Raw genomic sequence first — 20465 nt, forward strand, 5'->3', positions numbered from 1 at the left:
AAACAGTCAGATTAACAGGTTAAAGATCTTTTTCAAAAATGCACAACAGAAATTGCTTTTTAGAGGATGGAAAATTTTAGTTACTGTTCGAAAATTAAAAAAAAAAATTGCAAAATTTAAGCTATTTTGAACAATGTTACCGGTCAAAGCAAATCTTTTATCCATTATAAATTTTTACTAAATAATTTTGAAACAGTTTTACTTTCGAACTTTAATAACTCAGTTATGTGAAAAATTACGACCACCGCGACCTGACCCACCACGAATCAGGTTGATTAATAGTTCAGTCTGGGTTTTCTGAAAATATCCCCATTCTCCAGTTGAGATTGTAGTCTTTTACGTTTAGCTGCTAGAGTGCGCTAATGTCGCTGATATTTTTTGACAGATTTTTTGCAACATCTTTTTTAAGTAAAAATGACAGTTCTAGTTCAACTTGTCGTATCTCTTTTATATGAAGAGCTATAAAAAACCAGAAAAGAAGATTGTTAAGCAATTTTATAGACAGTCATTATAGCTATTTATGTAGCAAGGGCGTTAGACAACATAATGCCTATCCATCGGGCCATAGGCCCTCTGGCTGTTTCGGCCTGATGGACATTATACTCTCCCTAACGCCTGAGGTGCATACAATGTTTCATGTTTCACCTAATTCAGCATTATTTACTGTTTCTGGCATTGAAAAAGTAAGGTATACCTTTACCGGTATGTTGTTTACTGTTTATTTTACCTGAATGTGACTTTGATAGTCCTGTCAGTCAGTCAAAATGGCAAAAGCTAGACGAAATTTTAGAAAATATACAAGAAAATGCAGCAAAAACTAACGCAAGAGTATTACCTAAAAAGTCAAGAGCATCCTAGGATAGGGAATACGAAGTTTTTATGGTATGTAAGTACAAAAATGCCATTGCTAATACTAAAAACGGTTTCAGGGCGTTATGATAATGCCCTCAGGTTGTTATAAACACTACAACCTACACCGTTTCCAAGATATTATTTATTCATAATGTTTAGGTGAAACATAAAAAAAATACAGTATAATTTAAAGTTTTTTAGTGAATATTTCCGAAACTGAAGAAAAATTGGCAACATTTTCTTGAAACTAACTAGTGTTTGACATTGACGTTTTTGTCTAATTTAAACGGATTATAAGATAGCAATAATAGTGTAGACACCCTGTAGACCAATTTATGCCTGCAAATTCAGACATTCTTAACAAATTGGCCATCATTTTAGGGCGGTGTCAATAAAACCCTTGTTTTGTCAATTACCATCAACAAATCGGCTATCGACGATGGCAATCAATTTAGCAACAAACGAAAACGAATTTAATCCTTTAAGCGTCGAGAATGAAAATGCATTTTTGGCCATACGAACATCAATCAAAGATCCGGCTGGGCTCTGGTTTTTTTATCCTTTTTTCTATCTCTTTCAGTCGTTTATTTCAATTTATACTTCTGTCAGAGCCGTCTAATGTTCAGCCAAAAACGACGAGGAGTTGCCCGTCAGCTAAACTCTGACGATATTAATACAGAGGATTTTCTGTCTTCTGCCTGGTTATGAGTAATCATTTCGAGTGAAAGAAAACACTATTTGTCCTTGTTCAACGCATTCAGACCCAACCTAAACTTGGACGATTGCTAATCCCAAAGATTTTATGAACATCGCACTGACGCCACTGGACTTTCGGTATGGACAGATCAAAAAATCAGAGTTGTCATTCTTAGTTACAAGCAAAACGATTGTGCATCGTAGCGATTAGTAATTTTGGACCCTTCCCTTAATAATTTTTTTTTCAAGCCGGGGAAAATAAAATAAAACGAATCGGCAACGGTTGGCTTGATGAATTTGTTTCGCTATTATTTTCATCGAAAAGAAATCTGAGTCCGAAATTGCATCGGTACATCCACAAAAGCTCATCCCAAATTGGTGAAGAGGTTTTTATTTTCGGCGGACCTACTATGTTTGGTACGGATTTCGTTTCTTGCCTTTTGAAGTGTGCCAGTTTCGAAATAAACGTTTTTAGTAGTGCTTCTTCTAGAAATTAGATTCAAAACATGCAAGTCTAGTAAGACACTTATGATTCATACGAGGGGTAGACCGCTGATAATTTTTTGTACACCAAAGTGCCTTTTTGCATACTAAATATCTTGAAATGCCTTTAAAATACCTCACAATGCTTCATTATTGCTCAAAATGCCTCATAGTAAAATATTACGTTGGAAAACCTCGAAATGTCTTTAAATTATTTAAACTGCCTCAGAATGCCTTCAAATGTTTACCTACACATTTGTCATATTCTTAAATTTAGTTATAAAGCCCCTGATATTGGGACAATGATAAACCTTGATGAAATATACCCTTGACATTTTTTTTGGTCACGTGACAGTTTTTACGTTAGATTAATTAAGTAGCATGTCAGCTTTTACAATTTGTACATGACATTTTGACCCTTGTCAAAATGTCATAAGAATTAATGATTAAAAAAAATTACTTCCTCAGGTTACCTGATTGCTTTTCCAAATTTTGAAGACCCAAAAGCTTAAAATTCATTTTTTTTTAAGTCACGTGACAATTTTTAGGTTAGGTTAGGTGACAACGTACAGGTTTTCCAAACAAAAATATTTTTTGTACAGTTGTCTAATATTACGGGTTATATTTTGACGTTTAAACGAATCATCTAACTGTCATAGTAACCAAGTTAGCACGTGTCAAATAAAGACACCTATCATTTAAAAGAAACAGTTGAAAAATTAAACATATAGTATTTTAGACAGTGGTAAAATTGTAAGAACTACGTCACGTGACTTTGATAATTCAATTTTTGAGCTTGCAACACTGTAAAGACTAGTTGACATTGTCAAAAACAGTGACATGACCTTCAAAACGCAATTGGAACTTTCGAAAATTGATAAACAAAATTTGGACAGGAAAAAACTTAAATTGCAAAGTACACGTCACGTGACGTTGACAATGCAATTCTGAGCCTGCACCACTTTAAAGGCCAGTTGATATATATATCTGTCAAAATTAATCACGTGACCGTTAAAATGTGGTTTGCACTTTAAAAACTTGGTAAATTAAATTTAGACTATTTTAGACAGTTGTAAAAGCTGAAACTGTAAGAGATACATCACGTGACTGATTATGCAATTTTAGAGCTTCCAACACTGTAAAGACGAGTTGACACCTGTCAAAAACAGGCACGTGACCCTAAAAATGTAGTTTAAATTTTGAAAAATTGGTAAATTATTTTAATAATTTGTAATGAATATTGTTTCAACTTAATATCATGTAACAAAGATTTGACCATAATAATGGTAATAATAAATGTAATATGTAATAATAAAAAATGGTAAAAAAAAAAATAATGTGCGGTCAATTTTGTTATATTGATACACTATATTGTCTACTGCTACTTGCAAAATTTCCTTTCTTTAGGCTTTATTTCGCTCAAAATATCAATTAAAATATTGCAAAACAATTGAAATTGAAATATACAGCCAATGCCTCAAAATTCTATGAAATGCCTTATAAATACCTTAAAAATACCTCAAAATGCTTCGTAATACCTTGTAATGCCTTGTAATATCTCAAAATGCTGGTAATACTGACAAAGTGCCTCATAATCCCTCGAGTGTGTACACCAAAATACTTCGGCGATCTACCCCTCGTATTAAACTGACATCACTTGTCACCACATTTTCGTACAAATAGGACACATTATATAATATCCGCATATTGGCGTTTCTGTTATCACATAATATTGAGATTTATTGATTTTGCTTATAGCCTATGGAAAAAATCAAAGAAAAATAGCATCACACCACAATGTAATAGACAAGTTAATATTTTGAATTGTGAAAGAAGCAACTGTCACATTCAAAACTTTTAAGTCGACGTATATGGCTTTAAAATTCCTTTTTGTCTAGGTCAGTCTGAATAATTTACTTTTTTGGATTATTTTTTGTAAAATGTTCAATTTAGAGCTGCACAAATAATGAATGCTTCAGCAAATACCTGCCAAAATGATAGTCGATTAAATCACGAGTTGGATAGGTAAATTTGACTATAGGCTATTTGGTTAGGTAAATAGTTAACATCTGCTTAAATCTAAACTAGAAAAATCTTGAAAAAATTGAATTGAATTGTTATTTGCCATGATACTTGCCGTAAATTCTTATTTGATTGGGTTTAGTACCTATTTGAATAGAGGTTGATGCTAAAAATAAAACTTTGTGTGGAAATATTGTAATTACAAGTTGTAAAACTGCAGTTTTATTCAAAATAAACTTGAAAACGGGGTTTGTATCTGATGCTCGAGTAAAATTAAAAGTCTAAGAGAACATAAAACTGAACCAAACGGAAACAGCGTTTCTATCGTGCATATTTGAGCTGATGATGTTATTTTGTTTGTTCCAGATATTTTGCACGATTTATGCTAAACGTTCTACCGCTGAAATTACTGGAAAATAAATAAAAAACCAAGACTTATTTTAAATTACGTTGATGACGGTGTTGCTGGGTTTCAATAAGATGGTCACAGCTACAATTTTAGTCGCAACCCAAAAGTCACGTTTTTCACGGACCACAAAAACCGCAATTGTACAGTGTGGGGCAATTAAAAAACTGTTAGTGCACCACCAATTTTGGGTCCGTCCAAAAGTAATAAAAATGTGGCACATTGTTTTGCAGCAACTCCTGCTGCGAAGTTAGTTTTTTATTTTTTCGTTCCTTTTATCCATGTCTGACACACCAGGAATGTAATCTGGTTATTCTTACACCCGGAGGGCCTACTAAGCGAACCGGCAGGCCGGAAACGGGCCGATTTTCTAATGAGGTCGGTGCATTTTGTCTGCGGAATGCTATACATAATACTGACGAGATGTTGTAGAAGATAATGAAAAACGAAGAAGGGTAAGCTCAAGTAAAGTAAGTAAGTAAGACTGGTTGATGTATGCATCAAACTGGCCTGACAAATTCGGCAATTTTGCGAGGTCGTGTTCGGGACTAATTTGTAAAAATGTGTCGGTTAAAAATTAGCTTCCAGGTTTTTGTGTTGGCCCGACACCCAAATTGGGATTGTAAAATAATCACTAACGTCTTCTACCTGAAAGCCGTGTAAAAAATAGCAGGGCGACAGTATTTTTTGGTCTCAACAGGATGTCATTTGATCTGCTCAAAGAATGCGGTAAAATTTGCCTACCTGCGTGTTTCTGACGCCATGCGCCTCATTACTTTTGTCTATAGCTTCATCTCACTATACGTATTACCAAACCCCACCGTGAAAAACACAAAAACAGGCAAACACAATTAAAGCCTAAACATAAATTACATATTAAGACACAACTGCAACGGCAACTATGGAATCGTGAGTCACACTCCTTCAGCTTTCTCTTTATTAGAAAAATGGAATTGAATCATGAATCTACTGGCTAGCAAGTTTGCCATTTAGTTCATTGTAAATTTCATTTGCATTATGCGGATTTAATACGTTTTAGAAACTTCCTTGATGCTGCTAACACGGTTTATTAAGCGACGACCTGCCATTCAGAAAGCTAATTTGCTTACGGTGATATTAAATTCAATCTGTTAAGTAACAATCATTTTATTATTAATTAGTAAAGCAATATTACTTATTAGGTAAAGTATTTTTGTAGATGTTAACACTTGATTAAATATCTGACGACCAAGGTATTTTACTACACATTGAGTCGTCTATAGGGTGTGCATAATATATCAATAACATGAATTAGGGAAAAAGTTAACTACAAAAGTTCATCAGTTTCTAATAAATTTTAATTTTTAAAAATTGGTTACTTTACAGGTTGTTTCAAGAAGCCCTAAAGTTAACACTCGATACATTACTGCAATTTTGGACAGTTTTGTTACATAAAAACACAGCTAGCTGGCATCAGTGGCATCGTTTTTCAGAAAAAGGCAACAATAAATATCAAACATTTTCACTTTTAAAAATTCTTAAAACCTAAAGCATTAAACTTGTAATGACTTGCATATTCATTTTTCAGTTTTCCAAAAGCTTTTTTGACAACGCCAAATTAAAAAAAGTACCCATTTTTTACGGTTGACGCCCTCTAGCGGCCAAATCGTCTAACCTGTCAACCCAAATAGTGATATTTTTAAAAAGCTCACTTCATTGGCTGTCCATTGACGTATAAAAATCTACCAAAGATAGTGCAATTACGAGAGTTTTTGAGAATTAAACAAAAAGATACCCCACGTCCTCTAGCGGGCAAACGGCTAACCAATCGATTTTTATACGTCAATGGGAAGCTCATTTCATTTGCTGTCCATCGACATATAAAAGTATATACAAATACACGTGTGTTATTTACGGTTTAGTGACAGGATGCACCACAAATATTTTTTGACTGGTTAAAGGCTAATTTGACTATAGAAAATTAGGAAAACACGCTCACGTGACTTACTAGATTTACCACGACGTAATGCTTGTAACATTTTTTGAAAAACTGTTTTTGTAAATGACAATTTTCGTAAGGGTCAAATTTGCCTGAAACTATCACTATCCTAATGATTTTTGCGTTATGTCGGCCAGTTAGTGCAAGCGAAAATCGACCTTAATGATTGTATTTCTACCGAGATTTCTACAGTTTTGCTACTACTCTAGATTTGGCAATACACAGGGTGTCCCATTTAAAATAAGCAGCAGTTGATATCTACTTCCGGTTAAATCGTCGCACGCATATTTTCTTATTTTTACTTTTTTTAATTAAAAAAGGTTTTTAAGACTCTCCAGTTGTGATAATTCAGGAAGTTAGTGGGTATTGTTAGGCTAGGTTAGGTTAGGTTAACCCAACTATACGTTAACCTATTTAATTAAATAAATAATTCAAATTAAATTTAAAAACTTTGTAGCAAACTTTTTTCATAACTCAGGCGGTTCCTAAAATAAGCATAAAAAAAAACAGTGAAAGGAACTGTAACTTTCCTACATTATTCATTTTCTTGATCTCTACAACTTTTTCTTATTGTTTAAAATATTGACTATTCATACGACACATCTTACCACTTTACAGTCTACAATGAGGATTGTCAAGCACGTACCTGGAAATAAAGAAATAAATCAAATACTTTTTACAAAATGTATGAGAAAATTGAAAATAGACTTATTGTAGGGATCATAACATTATGAAGCTGCACAATTCATGTTCGGTTCCTTTTTTGCGATAAATCAAAGTTATGTTGGAATCTTTGTAACAAAATTATTTAACTAAAATAGAAACAAGGACTCTTCAAGCAAATAACAGTTTCAAATAAATATCCAAAGTATTCTTTAAAGTGTAAAAAACGTAATAAAACTATTATTATTATAATATTAAGTTATTTATTCAGATTATCAAATAAGTGTATAAATTGCTTTGAGAAACAACTTTGATAATAAGTTGGGTAATCACTTTCATTGCCCTATATGTGTGTCCTAAAGCAGACTAATTTGCAATCGCTTTTAAAGGTAAAGTTAAGAAACCCTGACTTAATTTTATCCTGCAAATATATCGACACAAATATTCTTTACTATCGTAACATTTTGGAACATCAATCACCAGATCAACTACGTACTTTATATAGATTACAAATCGATTTATTTCTAATATATTGCTTTTCCTGATTTATTATCTGTGGATAGCTGAAGAAGTATATAACCTAATAGGATATCCTCTTCTTGTAGTCCAAATTAAACGAAATAGCATATATTTTCACTTAAGTATTGTTCATCATTTACAAGTAAATAAACATCGATTTAACAGTTATTTTAATTACAATTTTTGGCATTATTTTGATATTTTTAGGTTTTGAAAGTCGTATTAGAAAACGTAAAATCCACAGTTTGCCAAGATTTCAGTCATAAAAAAGTGCTGTTTTCTAATTTCGTGTTACACAAAAATGTGATTTTTCGAGAAACCTCGAAGTAATTTGAACAAGATTCACAAAACACAAACTGAATCACTTCAGTGATTGCCACCAAACACCTCCAACCAAAACAACATGCTAATAACTGGACGGCGCACACATTATAATGAATTGATCAGTGTTGACAATTATTTGTAAAACCTAGGAAACTTACTAAAAACTTAAAATACACCGAGAATTAAAATTTTTCAATTTTTTTATAATTTTAGTTTTTTTTTTGATATGGTACGGCCATTTTCAGAGAATGGATGATACCAGACTCCCCAAAAAAGTTATGCACTAGGCACTAGGTACCTCAAAATCGCAGGAAACGAAGAAAACCTACGAAAACATGAAAAGAAGGCATACAAAGTGCCAGGGATTTAACAGAGGGCCAATGAAATGAACGGGAGACATGGAAGTTAGGCATCGGACAACAACTGGTCAATAGTAAATACTTTGAGATTTCAAAATTACTGAAATTTCTAGCTAAAAATTGTAAGAAAAAACACATACATATGGAAGAAGTTTTTGATATATTTATTTTCAATCTGAATTTTGAAAAATAAAATACTAATAAATGGTCACTATGTTTGAAAGTCTAGATGCAACAAAAAACCGAAGTACCATTTATAAATGGCCTTTAAGACAATTGATGAAATAATACTGAGTTTTCACCAAGCTCTAAAAATCAATTGAGAAAGTACCATTACTAAGGACTCACGGAAATCGTGTTACCACAATACCTACGCAACACCATTATGGTATAAAGATGAATATCAAATAAAGGTGTCTAAGGATCAACTTCCCCCTAGTTGCGCAAGGAACGAGCGCCACGTTTTGTTTTATAATTATAGGTACGTACAAACATTTGGATATAAATAACACGGTGTGAAATTAATACCTAAAAATGTCAGACGCCGGCAGTACTACTTAGGAGTGCCCCCGCATAATGGCACTAATAAATTATAAGCGGGAGGTTTGCGTTCCTGTTGCACGAATTCATCGCCATCTAACGTTGCAATTATTTTATGTAACATAAATCATGTATTCAATTATCACACGTGCCTAATCATGTTACCTTCAAAACAACTAAAACTCGCAAGAGTAGATTTCAAATAATAGTACAAGTGGGTTATGCAATTTTTTTTAGCAAAGAATTTCGCACCTCGTATAATGTTACAATGCTAGTTAAACAAATTTTTACATAGTTTTGACGTAATGTGTTATGGTATTATGTGCCTTGTTAGTAAGGTAAAAAGTGCGAATTATAGCGAAAGTGTTTTTGTCATATCCATGATTTACGAGATTTTAATGCCCTATTTTGATTTGTAAATAAAATCGTAGGAATGACTGACTTTTAGTGATCTTTAAAAGCTTTAACATTTCCACAGTCCAAGAAAAAATAATGTATAATTTTTTTCTCAACTTAACTCACAATCTTAAACAAATACTTATTTTCATAGCTTTTAGCCACTGACGATGCATTTTTGTAATTCCTACTAACAGCTAAAAATTTTACTTATTTGGGTATTTTACATAGTACATAATGTAAAACATAATTTCTTCTCTTCTTGAAAGTATTGATAAATACGTAAAGGTTGCTTGATTTACTTACACTTTTTAAGACTTCTTCTGTGTTCTTCGTGTGTCTTGTTTTTGTTTATAATGTTATCAAATCAACTAAAAATGTCAAATACCAATTTTACATTAACGCACAATATTATGTTGCAATATTGTTTGAATAATTTTCATTTTGCATGCATTTTGGCAAAAACCAATAAGACAGTTTAGAATATATGTAGATAGTTAGCAGTATATATACATATTTACTCATGGCCAATGATATAGGTCATAGAAATAAACATATGAGTTTCACATGTGAACTAAATAACTCATAAATAACTCAATCTTATTAAAACATCAACACTCTATATCATGAGTAAGGAAGCATTTGCAAACTTCTGTTTATTTACTTGGTATTTTAGTCCGGGCTTGCAGGACATTTTTCCACCTTATTTGTTACTGTACTAATACAAATTATAATTATAAAAGGGATAAATTATTACACAAACAATACAGCTTTGGTTTACTATCATTACATTTGCATAAACTGTGCCTGTGATGATTGATGGGTGAACTGCGCAGCTCAAAGGTTGTCACTGCCGGTCCCAAACCCACGCAAAAGAAGAATGTTTTTGAGTTAGGCCAGCTATCTACCCGAAGTAAAAAGAAAAACATAGTGTTCATATAGCCGAAGATACTGCGTCGGAAACAGGACGAATCACCACGAAGACTACCTATGGTCAAGGATAAAACCAAATTGGAAATCTAAAATAGATATATCCAAACCTGTTGAAGACTCAGAGAAATTCTACCGAGAACTACAGTCCTCAGTAGACAAAATTAGTAAATCCTATAAAATTGTGATAAAATTGGAGATCTCAATGCCCGAATATAATAATAATAATAAAACGATACTAACAGGCGTAAAACAAAAATACAACGAGCCCACTATCAATGAGAACGGAAAGCTTCTAATCGATTTCTGCGCGAGAAACGAGATGTGGATCAAAAACACATATTTCCCGTAAAAAGATCAGCACAAGTATACGTTTAATACCTATAGAGGCCAAAGATCAATGATCGATTTTATCATTACCAACAGAACAATCTATACTCAATGTAAAGTCCTTAAGTTCAGCCAACTTAGGGACAGATTACAATCTTATATTGTGTAAGTTATTAATGGAACAGCCACGAAGAATCGGAAAACCGCCAGTAAATATAGAAAAATATAACATAAATGTAAAATATAATATAACATAACACAGCCGAATCCAAAAGAGAACATTGGATCAAATTTATATGCGACATATGTGTGGAAGATGCTTAAAAACCGGAAGAAACCCGTAAATGAATACGTACAGGTTAAAGTAGTCACTATGAAGGTGTGGGAGAAATACTTCAGGAAGCTATATGATGCCCAGGACACACAGGTGGCAGAATGATGCCATACAGAATCTAGCGCAAACAAGGGCAAGATTAAAAAAACTAAAACCAGGAAAGCTCCAGGTACAGACGATATACCCAACAAGCTTCTAAAATACGGCGGTCCAGGGCTGCAGCAAGACTGAACACTCTTTAACAAAAGGGTCTTAACATTAAAGGACTGGCACACCAGCATCACAATCCCCATATACAAAACAAAGCTTGAAAACTGCAGAGGAATAACTGTACTATGCGCAACAAAGAGTAGCAAATAAAAACCAGAAAGGATTCAAAAAGAAAAGATCGACAACCGTTGCCATATTCATTACAAAACAAATAAAATAGAAAGCAATAGAGTACAATATACCAGCATTCATGTGCTTTCTCGACCGTCCACCCGGAACACCACCAAAGAGATGGAGAAGTCCACATCTCCACATAAACATGTCTGGAATCAACAGATCATCTAGATCTCTAACAATAATTTCCTACCTTCCTCATTGAATTGTATTTACGATGCATACTCAAAGTAGTAAGTTTAAAAAAAACATTTAACATTTCTATAAGACATTTAACAAGGCTTTATGATATTCTTCTAGCCTGCATGGTAACTATTAAGAAATATAAATAAAATTAATCATAAATAAAATTTGAAAGCATTTGTAAAATCATATGTAATATTATTCTAGGTAATGTGTTATTTCTAAAAAGTCGATTGTTTAAAGTAAAATATTTAAAATTTATACTATTACTTGGACACTGTAATTTGTTTGGTATACAGTTTATAGTCTATCACTCAAATTATAACTTACACAGTACTATTATAATACTGGTTAGAGTAAAGAGAGTTGAAATCATATTAAATTCAGAGATATTTAACAATAATTTATCAGATTATTCTTATATTTAGATTTAAGTAAGTTATCCCCAGGGCAACTAGTCTTAGGCCCTATTAGTCTTTCATCAGACTTACACATAAGAATACAGTTTAGCATTTCATTGTTCTAACCCGTTTTCAGACCAGGTTAACATTAACTCATATACCTACTCATAACGCCCATCATTATTTAGGCATCTTCAGTATATGGCAGCATGCAATTTTGTAGCATTTAAAACGGCCTTCATGGTACAGAAACCCTCATCTTACCCATATATTTCTACTCGTCTGTCAGCTTATTGCTACAGCACTTGGCACGTGCAGTATTAACTCAAACTATTATAAGAAGCCCATTGTCATCCTACTACTTTTCTACCTAAACTAGGTAAACAATAGATTCCAGTTGCTGAATAAGATGATGCTTATCGCGGATGTTGTAAATAAGACCCAGTTGTTACTTATATGTATGTAAATTCTTAATTTATATGTAAATGTCATTCCGATGCGAAATGTATTGCTTTTAGACGTCCACGACTGGTGTTAAAAACTAAAAAGTATTCAATGTCGTAGGTAATTTTAACCAAAGGCCAAACTATTTCCTACACTTAGTAACAGTTTCAGAGTGAAATGTGTAGGATCAAGCACAAGATGTGTTGCTAAAGCACTTGATCCCAATTTAAGAAACAGACTCTAGATGGCCTAGGTAGATGTGTGTTTATCAATTTGATTCTACGCCACTGTAAAAAGCCAGCCAACTTTATTGCTGAATAAATAAAGCGTTACCGGCTATAAAAAAAAGTTTACCAATATTTAATTATGAGCAAGTACAATGTTCTGCATGTTATAAACCGTTCTTGCCAAATTATGAACAGCTGCTGTTAAAAAGCACAATATGCAGCTAAGTAACTTGTTTATACGTTTTACCGCTGAGTAGGTTTCATGAAACCGACGAAAAACGTGATAATTTAATGAGACTTTGTCAACGTGAGACAATGATTTTTCCGCTAATTTCGCTGGGAAAGTTGCCAGTTCACTCTTTATTTACGTTCAATAACTTATCTTTATTAAACGCGGTATCGAAATATGTATATGATTTTGAAGTGTTTTTTCTTTATATTACTGTGAAAATTATGTATTTGTTTATTGATTTTTTATTGAAAAAGTGTACCTTTGACGTGAAAACGCCGGAAAGTGTCCATTTTCTGTGCCTTGTTATTCACCGATTTTTGGGTTTTTTCGCCCGCTTACAAATACCTATTATTTCTTGAATAAAAGACGGTTTTTTAAAGAATCTGGTGTATTAGACTTTCAGCCAACATGAAATAAATTTGTGTACTAATTTTATGTTACAATTATAATAGTTAAAATCGGTCAAAACACCATGACATTACTCGACTGCGATCTACATAAAATTCATAATACGACAACTACCTGAATGTATTTCTGTTTCATCTTTCTGTATTTACACCACTGGACAGTTTCGACAAACGCCATTAACATCACCTAATGAGTATTAATTGCACATGTATTTGTTCTAAATTTGTTTAAAATATTGCTCCAGCGGTCTGACAGTTATGACAAGAAATCGATTTTTTAAACTGAACTTTTATGGACTGTATTTTCCTTGGAAAATTGCTGCTTTATTGCTGTATAATATATACCTATACAAGTATTATTATATTATATATTTTATTACTGTATAATTTATTGATATCAATTAAACATGTATTTGTCTGTGACTGCAAACTAAAGCCCATTTAAAAAAGTACCATATTCACTACAATAATTTAAATCACAAATAAATACAAATAATGAAAAATAATAGAAAAATATTTGAGACCAGAAGGTCAAAGAATAACTCATTTCACAATAATAAGAAAATCTATGACTATTAATTATACTGTTCGTATCACATTCTGTCTAAGAATATGCTAAACTAAAGATTATGAGGCATCCAGAACTGTGAACAAGATATTCATGTCAAACCTGTGAATGAAATTCTTGCTTCGTGTTTATTTGCATTCAGATAACAACAGCCGCGTGTAATAACTAGATCAATACTTCCAATCAGTAAACTTTTTGAATAAGCAATTGAATTTTAAAGCCGTGGATGTAGAGCAGAACCAAAACGATATATAACAGAATCAAGCAGATTACTGGCCTGAACTTAATAGCTTCAGGAAGATCTTACAAACAAGCTGACAGAAGATACAGATTAAGAATATAATAAATTGGAAAGTAATCAATTATTAAAACACTAAAATCAAAATTTGTTAAAAGCAGCTCAAAAAGGCGATACTGCGATTAGTTTTTAACTGATTCAACAGAAAACGAAATGGGTATCAAATCGTCAAAAGCCAACTTATTTGTCAGACTTTCAAGAAAAGTATACTTTGGATCAGTTTCACATTGTAAGTGGTATTATTGGATGCAAGTACTTTCAAGCTAAATTAACTTAAGTTGTTCAGTTTCGTACTGTTACTTTTTGATTGCTATTTTGTATTTCCGAAAGGAAAACCGGCCGAATATCCATACTGGCTGAAGGCTATTAAACTGGCAAGAAGAAGAAAGTGTAGTAAAGAAGAAGTTTATTATTTCAACTGTCACTTTATTAGGAAGTATTGGTGCAAACAGTCAGTAAAAGTAACAATACTAAAATAAAAGGCGGCGAACACAAAATGAAATTACTACAGACAAAAACACCTCATTGTTTCAGCTTGATTCGGTTTTGATTAGAGTTGGCGTTTCGACGTAAAGCCCTTTCGATGCCATTAAGGGTCTCTAAATCCACCGAAACGAGATTGCTGAGCTAGAAAGTAAAGCTGAAAGGCCTCGGAGATGAAACGCAATAAACTTGGCGTGAGTTTCTTCGATAACGAACCAACTGAATGGATAATTATAAAATAGCAAATACAATTATAGCACAGCGGTAACATTATTATTCAATAAAGGAGTAATAAACGTATACCCACATTTGAGTCTATTTACTATACGCAGAAACAAATCGAGCTCTGAAAAGCCACTAAAGCTTGAAATGTCTTTGGCTATCTCAGCTTATGCACACCGGATTAACCTGATTCCAGGCTTGAACTGACGCATAACTTATGTGCATATGGATATGCAAATCTCAATCGGTTAACGGTATCAAGGGAATATTAGTCAGATTAGATTTTGTCGCTGGCCAATCGTCGGAACGTAACTGCAATCAGGAAAAATTATTTTAAATTAACTGGCAACTGACATTATTGCATAAGACACAATAAAAAATTTGTAATTCGCTCAATTTACATAGTAATAAAAGGTCCAGTAATGGGTTTATTCGTTATGCTACTTGACCTACTTTTGCAGTTAACCCTAAACTAAACAATAATACTTTCAACTGCGACATTTTCATTAGGAAATAACCTTAATTTTACAATCCCTCGAAAATACTGACCTTTCGTCGGCGTTTGATCACACAAAAAAATTGACATTTTTGTTGACAGAACTTTTGTCACTAGTGATGAAGGTAAACAGGTACCTGTTAACATATCAAAAAATTATGGTTTTGCTAGTCACGCTTCCAAAAGCATATCATAAAAAGTTCTGTTAAAGACAATGCAAAATGTCCTGATCAATAAACCAATTGGGTGTGAATAGTTTGAATTTAAATAAGGTTACAAGTCTAGTTGATGTTTTGTAAGAGAAAAAAGTTACTTTTTCTTTTTACAAAAAATCTAGGAATTGTGTTTAGATATCTGATAGAAACAATCTTCGAAGACAGTCCTTAAAGCTTAATTACATTTCCTTGTTTTTTAGTATATTGACGATGAAGAAAATAGTGAGATTTCTTTTACTGTATGTTCACAGTCCCAACCCAAAACTATCTGAAAATATAATCGGGTTTTTTAAAATAGTTATGCTGGTTAAACTCTATCGTTTAGTAATATACCAATGAGTGAATAATAATTGCACTCTATAGTTATAGTTTTAATAAAACACATTTTTATTTTTTGATCAGAAAAAGTCCTAAATTGTGGAGTGTGAAACAAAAAATAACTTTGGTTATCGGTCTCATTATAATTCACCCTATATATTTCGTAATATAATGTAATATGAATCAATATCAGACGTGTTTCAAGAGTAAAATGAACGTATGTATGTACATATCAAATGCTCATCAATATTAACCACCAGCCGATGTCCTCAATTTTGCTTAATATGTAACTTAAAAAACTCAACAAAATAGGATCTTAAAAAGGCTTATTTTATACCACCTCTTAAAATTAAACATTGTTTTTCAGTTTGAAACCGCTCTATTTGTACATTTAATCTCTTTTGGAATTTTTGGGGATAAATTCATCAGTATATCGCCACAAAAAGTTTGAGTTAATTGCTAGACTATAAAAGGTTGTTTGCAGACGACGCTGTTAAAAATTTGTTTCCACTTTCACCAGACAGCGTAATTAGGTTAAGGGATAATCCGATTATGTATATACATAAATTATTATCATTGGAGATTTCGGTCTCAAAACTTTGCTAACTAATCCTGATTTAATAAATGATCCTATCAGCATGAGAATAGGAAATAGAGAATACCAATTTCAGAAGCCTAGTTAGAAAGTAAATTTAAGTTGTTGGTTTGTGTCTTACGAAAAAATTTTAATAAAGTTTGTTTTGCTTGCTCAATCCACTATATTTTATTATATTAAATGGAAATCCACATTGTCTGGAATTTCTAGTTGCCTGGTTTTCAGACAAACAATTTTTATCTTAAGTAATCAATTCTTTTGCAGATGTGTGTGCCAAACAATTTTTTTATGTAAAATAATATATAAATCACATAATACACTGTTACTCGTTTTAAATATTACAATAAAATTTGTAACCCTAATCATCAAACTAATAATTACAGAAAAACGTCTAAAGTCTGTTGACACTTGATCACCCTGTAAGTAACCATTCACCAAAATCATAATATGTTTAGAGCTGTACACATTGGAATTCGCCACATGTAAGGCAATTAAAAACAAACATTTGTTATTAATAAAAAAACAAAACGTGTTTCCACCGGAATAAATTTTTAAAATAAACAAAAATATTTGACCTTTGTAATAAAAATATTTTTAGACATAGATTTAAACCAAAATTAGGCTCCGCTTCATACCCAGAAACCCATTAAACTACGATACAAATTTAAGATGTATCTATCACAATTACCTTACGTGACACTCCAATTGAGTTAATCTCCATAACAGTTAATCAAGTGAAATAAAATATTCAATGTCAAAGTCACCTTATCTCATTTGAGTGTGTACAATAAGTCGCGGTTTATGTACGTTGGCTCGCGAAAGTTTACGACACTTTTATGGCGTTTGACTGATGACGTCCCTTTTTTTGCAACCAGTTCCCAAGAAACATTTTTATGCGCAAAAATGTTTGCTCTAGCTGGAATAAATATTTAGAAAATAGCCTTAATCGACTCCAGCCAGCCGGCCATTTGCTGCGGAAAAGTTTACTAGTACTTTGTACAGGGTGTCCTAATAAGCCATGTACGCGTTTATTTCTTGGAAACTATTAATTTATCGCGTAGGATTTTGAGAAAACAATTGGACTTCTTAATAAAGTGCTCAAAGGTCGAATGACGTCATATCCGTTCCGACACAGTGACACATGTCAGATTATAGTTTAGAAGAGTTTGAGAAACTTACAGCTCTTGGTGTTAAGCCACGCAGTCTAATACACAAAACACTATGGCACAACACCTGAGGCTCTTTGTCTTCTCCACAAAAAGTAAGTCTCTTAATTTTTCTATCCTGATAACCTTTTCGTCATGACTAAACCAGATTCCGTCATGACAACCAAAATTTGAGGACCACAGACTATTCAGCCTCATGAGTCACACACTCCCTTAAGATTATCCACTACAGAATATCAATAAAGTGCGAAAGAAACATCGGATCCACACAATTTGGATTCAGACGAGGTTTAGTAACGAGAGAAGCATTAGTTGCGACTCAAAGTACTGATTCAGAACGGCAACGACCGCAGGAGTATATAGAAAGAGTTCATTCTCTAATGTAGAAAACGATTAGGGAGAGCTATCGCAGAATCAGAACTGCAACGATCAGAGAAAGGACATAATGCTGTGTTTCATCGATTATGAAAAGGCGTTCGACAGAGTCCAACATCATAAACTGATCCAAATCCTAAATAGATTGGACATAGACCAAAAAGACATCCGCTACATTCAAAGCCTATACTGGAACCAAATGGCTGAAGTCAGAGTTGGTAATGATCTCACAGAAGCAAGACCAATTTGTAGAGGGGTCAGACAAGGGTGTGTTCTCTCTCACTTCTCTTCTGTTTTAGGTTTTAAACCCTCGTTTTTTACAGATTTAGTCATTGCTTATTTAGTTAGTCATAAGTAAAGTTTAAGACTAGTTTATTCGAAGATACTGTCTTCTACTGAACCTCACTTTATTAATAGAAATTAGCAACGATTAAAATGTATGTGCTAGTAAAGTGTTACTTCTGCATGAAAATGAACATATTTTATAATTAGCATTTTAACTGCCCATATTAACTTAAAAGATATTGAGAACAAATAAACGACTTATTAAAAAGTTCAAGTGATACCTAGATCGGATAAACAACCTACAACAAGACATAACAGCCGGACATGAATACCGCGATAGAGATTAATACGACAATGGCTGCAAAACGATATCGTATTTCTCGAAAATATTAATGATGTTATAAATGGCGATGCATGGCAAATATTAATGTTTTTAAAATGCAGGCGTACAACTTTAGCATTAGACGTCATCCGGCTCAGTTAAAAAACAATAAATCAATCTCATGCTGACCTGCGCAACTTCTAATTCAGAATGCAGGATCGTTTCAGAGCTGGATTTAGATTATTCTATGTAAAATGTTTTTAATTATTGTTATGCGAAAATGCAAGTCGGTGCATAAATAACAACGGTTCACATTGAGAAGCGATAATGTTTAATGTGTTCACACTAGTTTAAAAAGCAATATACTTTAATGGTGCAAACGAGAAAGAAAACATAAACTAATTACCTTCTGAAAGTCGGGACTGCAAATTCGTTATGGCTTTGAGAAGTAAGCAATTAGGTGGGTATACTACAAGTAGAAATAGCGGGAAAAAATTCTCGGTCTGACCCTTCGGTGACCGAATGCGTATACCCTGAAGAGGCCAATATAATCGTTATTGAGCCAATAAAGTTGGGTAATTAACGTCGAAGTCCGTTACTGCGTAGCCTGTAAAAAAATCATTAAAATACCCAGTCTACACGTCAGACTTGACATACTTTATTTTGGGAACGTGTTCCTGTCTTTGACCGTTAAACCAAACGTCCTGCGACCTTGGCCTTTGTGTAGCCTCGTAAACTGCCAAAATTGCTACAGCAATGGCTCGTATACGGGGCCAAGTAAAAACAATTTACATTTCGTGATTTATTGAATACGAAAAGTCTACTAAATCTAATTGTCGAGTTTTTTCTGGACCTACGTTTAGTAATTTATCTATATATTAAAATAACTTTTTCGGATACTATTCTTCGTAGACCTTCGTGAAAAAATCATTAAACCTAGAAATGGCTTGAAATTACTTTTAGCTCTCTATAATTTCACTTCTAGAAGGCGTTTTGCTACCACTAAGATAAAAATGTGCTATAACTCTGAAATTTTACAACATTATCATATTATACAACAACGGTATATCCTACACGTATGTCGCTATCGAAGGTGATCAATGTTTGATATGACGAGGTTTCAATTTAAGATTAGCTGGCCAAAGAATCTTTAAAATGATGATAAAACTGACTATTTAAGACGCAATTTGGCTATTAAAAATGATGAAATTATAATTTGCCACCGTGATACGCTGGCTTCCTTCCTTGAGTGCAACCTATTTTATCCAAATATATATATTTTTTTGTTGAGTGAGTTAGTTGAACGTTCTTGCTATTAAACTAACTATTTGGTGGGGTCGGCTTTGCCACTAAAACTAGAATTTCTGAATTAAAGCACATGTCTAACATAAATTTAACAGATAATTCTAAGATTAGCAAAAATGTAATGTTCCATTAAATTAATACAAAATGTACAGCCTAACTTTAATTCATATAATCGGTATGCTATTCATTTAACAATCTTAATCTGTAGGACTGCAACATTAATCCATTCAAACCGATGTAAGATTGTTTGGAAAAAAAACTAGATAATAAACATTTTTTTTACTGATTTTGCTAAATACCTGAAGAACATTTTAACGATTATTGACAATCATCATAAATAACTCAAATCGTAAAAAAGCCATGACGGAAAATTCCCAACTTCAGTAAACACTCCTAAAAACAATTAACATCAGTCACATTGTATCGTTACTGAAAAACGGATACTCAATTATGTTTCGTTATGCCTCACTAAAAATTAGGTCAACTATAGCGTAGATTTTTACAATTCCGCGCTTTAATTTTGCGTGAAGCTATTTTTTGCTCGGGGTCTTTAATCTTAAACTAGGATGTCGTTTTGCTACTATCTGACTACTAAATCAATGACAAGTTAAAGAAATCAATCAAGGAAAATTTTAAACCGCGGAAAGCATTTCCAGATGTGTCCTAGAACTTCCTAGGTATCAGCCTACAATTCATAAATATTTCAA

At 32.8% G+C, this 20465-nt stretch overlaps 1 protein-coding gene and 2 long non-coding RNA genes across 4 annotated transcripts in view; 1 reads left to right on the forward strand and 2 right to left on the reverse strand.

The window, feature by feature from the left end:
• Positions 1-20465, reverse strand: part of E23 (ABC transporter G family member E23) — a 132402-nt gene that overhangs the window by 88518 nt on the left and 23419 nt on the right. The window lies entirely within an intron of this gene.
• Positions 614-14989, forward strand: LOC145740164 (uncharacterized). 2 transcript variants are annotated; one of them, XR_014181364.1, is made up of 4 exons: positions 614-882; positions 4420-4628; positions 4693-4914; positions 14531-14989. It is a non-coding gene; the product is annotated as an uncharacterized LOC145740164 (long non-coding RNA). The 2 variants fall into 2 exon arrangements; XR_014181363.1 differs by lacking the exon at positions 14531-14989 and adding an exon at positions 8189-8463 and having other exon boundaries at positions 616-882.
• Positions 14758-15286, reverse strand: LOC145740165 (uncharacterized). Its single transcript, XR_014181365.1, has 2 exons — positions 15231-15286; positions 14758-14993 (listed from the first exon to the last, which is right to left on the reverse strand). It is a non-coding gene; the product is annotated as an uncharacterized LOC145740165 (long non-coding RNA).

Source organism: Ips typographus, linkage group LG1 (assembly GCF_016097725.1).
Source record: "Ips typographus isolate SLU linkage group LG1, UJ_Ityp_2.0, whole genome shotgun sequence".
In the NCBI taxonomy this organism is placed as follows: domain Eukaryota; kingdom Metazoa; phylum Arthropoda; class Insecta; order Coleoptera; family Curculionidae; genus Ips; species Ips typographus.